Below are 10,899 nucleotides of genomic sequence, written 5' to 3'. Positions count from 1 at the left end.
GAAAAAATATTTGACAAAATTCAACATCCATTCCAGATAAAAACTCTTACCAAGGTAGGTATAGAGGGGATATATCTCAACATAATAAAAGATATTTATGACAAACTCACAGCCAACATAATACTCACTGATGAAAAACTGAAAACCTTCCTGCTAAAATCTGGAATGAGAGAAGGATTCCCACTTTTACCACTTCTATTCAACAGAGGACTGAAAGTCCTAGCCACAGCAATCAGACAAGAAAAAGAAATAAAAGTTATCCAAAATGGAAGGGAAGAGGTAAAATTTGTCATTATATGCAGATGACATGATACTATATATAGAAAACCCTGAAGACTCCACACAAAATCTACTAGAACTGATGAAAGAATTCAGCAAGATAGCAGGATACAAGATTAACTACAGAAATCTGTTGCATTTCTTTACACTAACAATGAAATATCAGAAAGAGAAAGTAAAAAAAAATCCCTTTTAAAATCACATCAGGGACTTCCCTGGTTGCTCAGTGGTTAAGAATCCACTTGCCAATGCAGGGGACACAGATTCAATACCTGGTCCAGGAAGATCCCACATGCCGCGGAGCAACTAAGCCCATGTGCCACAACTACTGAGACCATGCACCACAACTACTGAGCCCATGCACCACAACTACTGAAGCTCATGCGCCTAGAGCCCATGTTCTGCAACAAGAGAAGCCACCACAATGAGAAGCCCATGCACCACAACAAAGAGTAGCCCGCACTTGCCGTAACTGGAGAAAGCCCACACACAGCAACAAAGACCCAACAAAGCCAAAAATAAATAAATAAGTAAAATCACATTAAAAAATACTTAGGCATAAGCCTGACCAAGGAGGTGAAAGTCTTATGTGCTGAGAACTATAAAACACTGGTAAAGGAAATTGCATATGATTCAAAGAAATGGAAAGATAGCCTATGCTCTTCATTGGAAGAATTAATATTGTTAAAATGGCCATACTACCCAAAGCAATCTACAGATTTAATGCGATCCCTATCAAAATACCATGACATTTTTCACAGAACTAGAACAAATAATCTTAAAATTTATACGAAACCATAAAAGACCCAGAATTGCCAAAGCAATCCTGAGGAAAAAGAACAAAGCAGAAGGTATAACCCTTCCAGACTTCAGACAATACTATAAAGTGACAGTAATCAAAACAGCGTAGTATTTTTGGCACAAAAACAGACATATGGATCAATGGGACAGAATAGAGAGCCCAGAAATAAACCCACACACCTATGGTCAATTAATCTTTGACAAAGGAGGCAAGAATATACAATGGGGAAATGAAAATCTCTTCAGCAAGTGGTGTTGGGAAAGCTGGACAGCTACATGTAAATCAATGAAGTTAGAACACACCCTCATGCAACACACAAAAATACTCAAAATGTCTTAAAGACTTATACATAAGACATGACACCATGACAGTCTTAGAAAAGAACACATGCAAAATACTCTAGGGCATAAATTGTACCAAAGTTTTCTTAGGTCAGTCTACCAAAGCAATAGAAATAAAAGCAAATATAAACAAGTGGGACCTAATCAAACTTAAAAACTTTTGCACAGCAAAGGAAACCATAAACAAAACAAAAGGATAACCTATGGACTGGGAGAAAATATTTGCAAACGATGTGACTGACAAGGGCTTAATTTCCAAAATATACAAACAGCTCATACAACTCAATATCAAAAACAAACAATTCAATCAAAAAATGAGCAGAAGACCTAAATAGACATTTCTCCAAAGAAGACAACAGATGGCCAACAGGTGCACGAAAAGATGCTCAACATCACTAAATTAGAGAAATGCAGATCAAAACCACAATGAGTTATCTCCTCACACCAGTCAGAATAGCCATCATCAAAAAGTTTACAAATAATAAATGCTGGAGAGGATGTGGAGAAAAGAGAACCCCCCTACAGTGCTGGTGGGAATGTGACTTGGTGCAGACACTATGGAAAACAGCATGGAGATTCCTTACAAACTATATATAGAGTTACCATATGATCCAGCAATCCCACTCCTGGGCATAGATCCAGAAAAGATGAAAACTCTAATTTGAAAAGATACACACACCCCAGTGTTCATTGAGGCATTATTTACAATAGCCAATACATGGAAAAAAACCCAAGTGCCCATCAACAGATGAGTGGTTCAGGAAGATGTAATATATACATCACACAATGTAATATTACTCAGCCATAAAAAAGAATGAAATATTACCATTTGCAGGAACAGAGATGGACCTGAGACTATCCTACTAAATGAAGTAAGTCAGACACAGAAAGGCAAATATTATATGATATCACTTATATGTGGAAAAATATTTATATGTAAAAACTAATACAAATGAATCGATATACAAAAGAGAAGCAGAGTTACAGACAGAAAACAAACCTATGGCTACTAAAGGGGAAAGGGAGAGAGGGGAGAGATAAATTAGGGGTATGGGATTTACATATAAAAACTACTATACATAAAGTAGATAAGCAACAAGGATTTATTGTATAGCACAGGGAACTATATCCAATATGCTGTAATAACCTATGATGGAAAATTATCTGAAAAAATATATATACATAACTGAATCACTTTGCTCTACACCTGAAACTAACACAATACTGTAATCAACTATACTTTAATAAAAAATAAAATAAAATTGCAACAATAAAAATAAAATATTCAAGAATAAAATCAACATGAAATGAGTAAAACGTATACAAGGAAAACTTTAAAATACCCCTGGGGACTTCCCTGGTGGTGTAGTGGTTAAGAATCCATCTGCCAATGCAGGGAACACGGGTTCGATCCCTGGTCTGGGAAGATCCCACATCCTGTGGAGCAAATAAGCCCGTGCACCACAGCTACTGAGCCTGCACTCTAGAGCCCGCGAGCCACAACTACTGAGCTCACATGCCACAACTACTGAAGCACGTGTGCCTAGAGCCCGTGCTCCACAACAAGAGAAGCCACTGCAGTGAGAAGCCCGCACACCACAATGAAGAGTAGCCCCCACTTACTGCAACTAGAGAAAGCCTGTGTGCAGCAACGAAGACCCAATGCAGTCAAAAATAAATAAATTTTTAAAAATCAGGGTAGAAATGACAAAAAAATGGACAAAAGATATGAGCAGACAATTAACCAGAATTTTATTATACTTCACTTATGATTAGTGAAACTCAAAACTCCACTTATAAGTCATTTCTCACTTATCAGATTGGCAAAAATTCAAATGTTTGACAACAAGCTTTTTTAGAGAGATATAACTAAATAGGCACTATTATTATATTGCTAGTGGGAATACAAATTCCCCTATAGGGGAATAGCTAACAAAACTACATATTCATTTACTCTTTGACTCATTAATCCCACTTATATAAATTTACCCTGAAGATCTATGTCTACTAAGAAAAGATAAATACACATGACCTATTTGAGCATTATTATTATTATTAATTTTTTTTGCGGTATGCGGGCCTCTCACTGTTGTGGCCTCTCCCGTTGCGGAGCACAGGCTCTGGATGCGCAGGCTCAGCGGCCATGGCTCACGGGCCCAGCCGCTCCGCGGCATGTGGGATCTTCCCAGACCAGGGCATGAACCCGTGTCCCCTGCATCGGCAGGTGGACTCTCAACCACTGCGCCACCAGGGAAACCCTTGAGCAGTATTTTTAATTGTAAAATACTGAACCTACCTAAATATTCATACCTAGGATATGGGCTGGAAAATTATGGTACAACCACACAATGGAGTAATAGGCTGCTGTAAAATTTTTAAAAGCTGGTTCAACTAGTGAAGCAGAATGAGCTGAGGGGTTGCTGAACTGGAGCAACTGAGTTCTTTCCACACCCAAGACTGGGAAAGCTTAAGGAAAGGAGGATAGAGAGGCTTCTTCATTGTAACTCCACTGGAACCAGACAACACCCTGCCTCACTGAGCCACAGGAACAGAGGCTCATGCTTTCTACTACTTGTGAATCCTCCATCATCTAAGGCAGATGAACACAAGCTAGTTTAAGGAGACAAGAGAGGGGCTTCCCTGGTGGCACAGTGGTTAAAAATCTGCCTGCCAATGCAAGGGACACAGGTTCGAGCCCTAGTCCAGGAAGATCCCACATGCCATGGAGCAGCTAAGCCCATAAGCCACAACTACAGAGCCTGTGCTCTAGAGTCCGCGAACCACAACTACTGAGCCCGTGTGACACAACTACTGAAGCCCGCACACCTAGAGGCCATGCTCCACAACAAAGAGAAGCCACTGCAATGAGAAGCCCGTGCACCACAACGAAAAGCGGCCCCTGCTCGCCGCAACTAGAGAAAGCCCACACGCAACAACAAAGACCCAACGCAGCCATAAATAAATAAATAAATCTGTGACTCTTTAAAAAAAAGAAAACTGGACAAAATATAGAAAAAGAGTTTTCAGACATTGGACAATAGAAGCTCTGAACTGTGACCCCTGAAAGAAAACAAACAAGGTGAATCCTACCACACCTAAACTTTCTTCTTGCAGACAATTTCTGGAATATGGCACAGGGTAGGAACGACAACGACAACAACAAAGTGCGGGAAAATTGCTGAGTTAAAGAAAATAAACACAGTTCAAGAAATCTTGAATTTTTGCACAGAGTAACTGAGGAGGGAGACATACAGAGAAGAGTTACTGAAATATACATAATGCACCCCATGAATCAATAGCTGAATATAAATCTGTGTATGGTAGGGTAAACCTCCATGAGGCTGGGCAAGAACAGATTCCAGGCAAAGAACAGTGACTAGGAAGAAGACAAATAATTCCTAGAGATCACACTGTGCTGGAGATCACTACAGCCAGAGTGGAAAAATGGAGCAATCTCACTGAGTATACAGGGCATCCAATAGAGACATCAAAAAGGCCATGCCTTAGAAGTGGGTCCAAGTCAGCCCTCGAGCAAAGACTACTATAGACTTGCCCTGAATGAATTTTAAAACAAGCCTCAAAAGAATCATACTGAACACAAGTAACAACTTCTGGGGAAAATAAAGTTCAACAATCTTTAAAAACAAAATTCAGTAACCAACAATGTATAATTCATAATGTCCAGCTTCTAATAAAAAGTATTATACATAGGACAGGGAAATATGACCCATAACCAAAAGTATTATACATAGGACAGGAAAATATGACAACAGAAACAAACTCAGAAATGAAAGAGATGATGGGGTTAGGCAAAAATATGAAAACATATATTATAATTATGCTTATATGGTCAAAAATGAAAAGAAATATGAGCATAAGGAGAGAAATGGAAGATATAAGTATAAATGGAATTCCTAGAGATGACAAAATATCTGAAATAAAAATATTACTGGATATGGTTAATAGCAGATTAGAGACTGCAGAAGAAATTTTCATTTAAATTTGAAGACATAGAAAAAGAATTTATCCAAAATGAATCAAAGAAAAAAAAAGACTGAAAAAAAAATTTTAGTGACTTGTGGGACGATGTTAAATAATATAGTATATCCAAAATTGTTGTCTCAAAAAGAGATGAGAGACTGGGGTAGAAAAATATTTGAAGAAATAAAGGCTCAACAGTTTCTAACTTTTTGGAAAAGTATAAACACACAGAATGAAGACTCTCAATGAACTCTTGAGCAAAATAAACCCCAAACTCCAATAGCTATTCTCACTATAGAAAACGTTCTCTCCTTCCTACAAAAGACCATGTCTGTGTGTGCATGTTTCATACTAAGCACGGCTTTTCCTGGGAAGTCACAAAAGCCAGAGGCTTCAGCTCAGCACAATCATGTTTCCAGAGGTGGGTGGTCGCACCCAGGCCCCTTTCCTCCCTGGCCACACGAGTCACCAATTGGAGAAGCAAAGAGAGAAGGTGGAGAGAACAGAGCTACCCAGAACCAGCAACCCCAAACTCCCATAGCTATTTTCACCCTAGAAAATGTTCTCTCCTTCCTACAAAAGACAATGTCTGTATGCACGTTTCATACTAAGCACTTCTTTTCCTGGGAAATCACAAAAGCCATCCTTTTGCTTCAAAGTAAATTGGAGAGTGAACTGGCCCCTGAAGAGGGAGTGGTAGGATCCGGCCACCTGGTATGCAGTGGCTTTGAGCAGAGATAAGACCACAGGAGGTGGTGGGAAGCTTCTTCTCCAACCTGGTGGCCCCAGTTGCTCCTCCAGACCTCAGCTCATCCCCTCAGCTCATCCTTGTGACAGGCTCTCACTGTGCTCCTGGCTTCTGTCACCACTCAGATCTCTCTCCAGCCTCAGTTAGCCCCCAGCAGTGCCTGATAATGGACTCTTACTTTGACTGTGGTATTTTTGGCCTCCAGGTGAAATCCCTAAGGGCTCTGTCATGCACTCCAGTCCTGTGACCCTTGCCTACCAGGAGCCATCAGAGGCAAGAAGCGAAGCCACCAGAGGTCCTTAAAACTGCAGGAAGGATGGGCTGCCCCCCTTCTTCACAGCTCCCTGTCTGCTGAGGAGGATCTGGGCCCCACTCCTCCACACCTGCTGGAGGGTCTGGAAGGAGTCAGAGACGTGGTCCCGCAGGCTGAGGCCGCAGCACCGCCTTGGGTGGGGAGTTGAGAGCCGGACGGGGTGGTGCCCTCCTGGCCTTTCTAGGACTTTTATCTGGTTCTAAATCAGCTGCTAGAAGAAAGGTTTTGAAGAACAGACGATCTGAAAAGTCTAGGTTCCTCCAGGACTAAACACAGGTGGCATAAGAATTCTCGGTCTACCCACCACCGCGGGCCCCGGCGGCGGGCATGTATTGGGCACCTGCTGGATGCCAGGCCCTGCTCCGGGCGAGGGGCTGCCTGGTGAGCAAACTCCGGGTCGTGCCTCGTGGAGCCCTTCTCTGGAGGCGCCCAGAGGGGGCAGAACGGTGGGGACACAGCCGGTTGCTGTCCTTCCCCCGTACGACCACCCGGACCTTGGAGGGGGCCTTGCGGTGAGCGCGACGGGTGAGGCCGATCACGAGTGGGAAATGGAGGACTTGAGCCCGAGACAGGCGGCAGTCGTCTCGTGTAGAGGGGCCGCTTTCGAGGCGGCCAGGAGCAGGCGAGGATGGATGGTCGTGGGCCCGGCGTTGTTCCGTCGGAGCCCCCAGCTCACTCGGGCTCGGTGTCCACGGTCCACGAGACTCAGTGTCTCTGAGAGCGCCGGCGAGGTTGGATAAGATAAAGACATTTGAATCTCTTTTCCGCTGGGGTTGGAAGGGACGGGGAATACATTCTGATTCCAGGATGTTACAAGAATGCCTTGCAGCCGCTCGTCTCTGTGGCGCAATCGGTTAGCGCGTTCGGCTGTTAACCGAAAGGTTGGTGGTTCGAGCCCACCCAGGGACGGACTTGGCTTAGAATCTGATGAGCGAGGTCTCAGCTGTCGCTTTTATGCGCCTGCCGTTTCAGTTCCTCCCCAGCGCCCCTCTCCCGGAATCTCCACCCAGCTGATGATCGCCGCCTGCTCCCGGTTTTTACCTGGTGCCCGTGGTCTCTTTGCACCACCTGGAGGGCTGCCCTCACTAAGTCATGTGTCTTGTACGTTCCAGGACACTAGACTTTTCAGATCGTCTGTTCTTCAAAACCTTTCTTCTAGCAGCTGATTTAGAACCAGATAAAAGTCCTAGAAAGGCCAGGAGGGCACCACCCCGTCCGGCTCTCAACTCCCCACCCAAGGCGGTGCTGCGGCCTCAGCCTGCGGGTGCAGGTGTCGGGTCTGAGAGGCGTGAAGGAGGAAAGCTGCAAAGGAGAAAGACGGCTGGGCTAAGCAACCTGGGAGTATGAGGGAGAAAGAGAGAGAAAGATCCGTAGAGGCTATCTTTCCATTGCCTTAGGTATTCTTTAATCACCTGCAGCTATGTTTTGTAGTTTTCAGTCTAGAAGTCTTTCACCTCCTTGGATACGTTAATTCGTAGATATTTTATTCGTTTTGGGTGCTATCGTAAATTGAATTGTTTTCTTAATTTCTTTTTCAGATTGTTCACTGCTAGTGTATAGAAACAACTGATTTTTGTCTATCTTGTACCCTGCCATTATACAGAATTCGTTTGTTGACTCTGGTAGTTTTGTGTGGGTTATGGAGGATTTTTCTATGTATAGGAGCACGCCATTCGCAAAGACAACGACAGGAGAGGTTCCCTGTTTTGGGTCGCTGCAGCTCCTGAGTCTTGAATTAGCATTCACAGCCTAGGCCGGGGAAATCGAAATCGGCGGGAGCCTTTCTTTGCAGGCCAAGCTCCAACCGGCAGGAACACAGCGACTCCTCCAGGCCCATGCAGGGCCGGCGCTAGGCCCTAGGATTTTCCGGGACGTGTGAGGCCCGAAAAGGGCAGATTTCCGATCAACCCAGCCAAATGCTCCCAGACAGAGGAGAAGGTTGTTCTTGGAGCCGCAGGCGCTCTCCTCAGAGTGGGCGGTACCGGGAGCGTCAACGAGGGCACAGCTAGAGGGAATGCTGACTCGAGGCCGTGGGGGTCTCGGGCGGAGTCTGGGCGTCCTCAGAACGTGGAGTCCTCCGATGATACCTGCCAGAGGATGAAGGCACACGCACACGGGTGGCGGCCATCCCTTACTCAAGCTGCGACGTCATAAATCAAGCTCCATGGCACCACCTGCGCGGAGTATTCACCGCCCCATCTCAGGACGCCTCAGCCCTTTCATTTGGGACTGTCGCTTTCTACTGAAAGTGATCTGCAATCAAGGCAGAGTCAACGCAATTCCTATTCAAAATTCTTTCTTCTGCGTTTTCGAACTGCTCGCTCTTAATCCCTTGCAGTACATTTCCTTTCAGACAGTGTAGTTTTCACTTTACGTTAGAGCGGGTCTTTTAAAAATGTGCCCCGTGTGTGTGTACATTTAACTGTTTGAAGCTACGGAATACACTTGGAATAAATGTTTTGATGTCCTCCTCTGGTGATTTTAACATCGGTGTCAGCTCTGGGTCACTTGCAAATGACCACCGAGGGGTGTCTGCATTATGGAGAAGGGTCATTTCCCCTGGCTCTTTGGATACCTCAGACTCTGTGATGGAATGCCAGGCATTTGTGAAGGGTGCCTTGCTGGAGAGCTGTGTGTTCCTGGAAACGCTGAACTTTGTTCATGGACGCACTTAAGTTACTTGCAAACTGTTTGATCGTTTCCGGTCTTGCTTCTATGATTTGCGAAGTGGTTCCGAGCAGCGCTCAGTCTGGGGCTAACGAGCTCCCGCTACTGCCGCAAGACATTCCTCCTGAATACTCTACCCCCTGCCCTCCTGAACTACGAGGTTTTCTGGTTGCGGTTGGTTGTTTGTTTCCTTCTAGTCTGTCCGCTTGGGAGGAGGAGCACTATCTGTGCGAGCCTTGGTCCTGTCAAAAATTTCCGCCGACCTCGGGGAGTTTCCTCCGAGAGCTGCACGGAACAGGACGGTGCTGCCCGGTGGCGGGGGGCCCTGCAGTGCCTTCCTCGCTACATTAGTTCTAGCATCTCTCCCCTCTCTGGGAGTCTGTCCTGCGGACAGCAGCTCGTTGGGCCTGGCTGGACTTGTCACAGCTCGGCTCTCAGCGTAAGAAGGTCCACACTGGATTTGTCGTCGTGTGCTTTGCTGGGGAAACTCTCCCGGCAGTAAAAAGTGGAGGCATTGCTTCCCCTCCCGCAGGGACCACTCCCTGCCCTCTTTCATTAGATGGGCCTGTCTGCGCGCCGTTTTTGTGTGTTTGTTTGAATGAACTGCGTTGTGGGGCCGCTGCCGCTGCCGGGCTTCTCCCTCACTGCGAAGATCGTGAGCGCGGGCTCCAGGCACGCCGGCTTGAGCAGTTACCGCACGAGAGCTCACTTGCGCTAGTAGCGCGTGGGATGTTCGCCGCCGACCGGAACTCGAACCCGTGTTCCTTGCCTTGGCAAGCGTCCGGACCCCTTTCCACGGCATCACCGCGGAGACCTAGACGGCCGGTCTCGGGGAGAACTTTCTTTTGCACGTTCCCCGGCTGGTACTATTACTGTTGTTTGAGGCAAAAGCGCAGATGCCGTTGCCGTGCCTGCGTGCGGCGCGGCGTAGCACTCCCGTTTCAAAGTACAAGGCAGGAGAGCAAAGTACCGAACCGCTCAGCGTCTCGCAAAGCACAGAGCAGCTGAAGTCGAACGAAGTACTCACGCAAACTGTTTGCGCTTGCGCGGAGAGCTGACACTCACTTCTCCCCCAAAAGGAAAACAAACAAGCAAAATAAACTCGGCTATCGCGCACCCTGCCGTAGCAACCAGCGCGGCGGTGCCCCCAGCACCCGCACGCCGAAGGTTCCACAACAACAGGAAGGAAAAAAAAAAAAAACACCAGGAGGGAACGGCGCGCGCCAAACGGTAGCAACACACTCTCTTCACCGAGCTATCTGCATAGGTACGGGGCCCCATGAGGGTCGTTGCCTCATTCTATCGTTAGCACACTGGTTGCCAGGGGAGAGCGCGCACGCAGTCCCCCACTACCACAAATTACGCAGTCGAGTTTCCCCTATTTGGGGAAATCGCAGGGGTCAGCACACTCGCAGTGCAATGAGTGAGCCTCACCCTGGGAAAACCACCTTCATGATCATGGTATCTCCCCTGCCAGGTAAGTATGAATCGCTTTCCCCGCCCCCCCGTACAGCCTTAGATCCTCTCCCGCCTGCTCTGTGGCCAGTAGGGGGCAAGGCACCAAGTCCAAAAGGTAGAACCATACGGTGTTGCCGGGGGTGATCAGGCACAGGAAACCCGTTTTCTGTTAGGATTCGAATTCAGACCCAAGCAGGCAGGCTTCATCACCGCACCAATCACACCACGACCACTGTGCTCCACCAGGGACCTAAGGAGCTGTGGTCGGATCCACGTTAGCCCAGCCGTCTTTCTCCTTTGCAGCTTTCCT

The 10,899-nt window shown here is 46.3% G+C and overlaps 2 non-coding genes across 2 annotated transcripts; one reads left to right on the top strand and one right to left on the bottom strand.

Annotated features, from left to right (window-relative positions):
- Positions 1 to 7,299: 7,299 nt before the first annotated feature.
- On the top strand, positions 7,300 to 7,373 carry TRNAN-GUU (transfer RNA asparagine (anticodon GUU)). The gene has a single exon. It is a non-coding gene; the product is annotated as a tRNA-Asn (tRNA).
- Positions 7,374 to 10,452: 3,079 nt separating this feature from the next.
- On the bottom strand, positions 10,453 to 10,616 carry LOC112413092 (U1 spliceosomal RNA). The gene has a single exon (XR_003005899.1). It is a non-coding gene; the product is annotated as a U1 spliceosomal RNA (small nuclear RNA).
- Between the last annotated feature and the right edge of the window lie 283 nt (positions 10,617 to 10,899).

This window comes from Neophocaena asiaeorientalis, unplaced genomic scaffold (assembly GCF_003031525.2).
Source record: "Neophocaena asiaeorientalis asiaeorientalis breed wild unplaced genomic scaffold, Neophocaena_asiaeorientalis_V1.1 scaffold62, whole genome shotgun sequence".
Lineage (NCBI taxonomy): Eukaryota > Metazoa > Chordata > Mammalia > Artiodactyla > Phocoenidae > Neophocaena > Neophocaena asiaeorientalis.
Note: the sequence above shows the minus strand (reverse complement) of the source record. Positions and strands in the feature narration are given on the sequence as shown.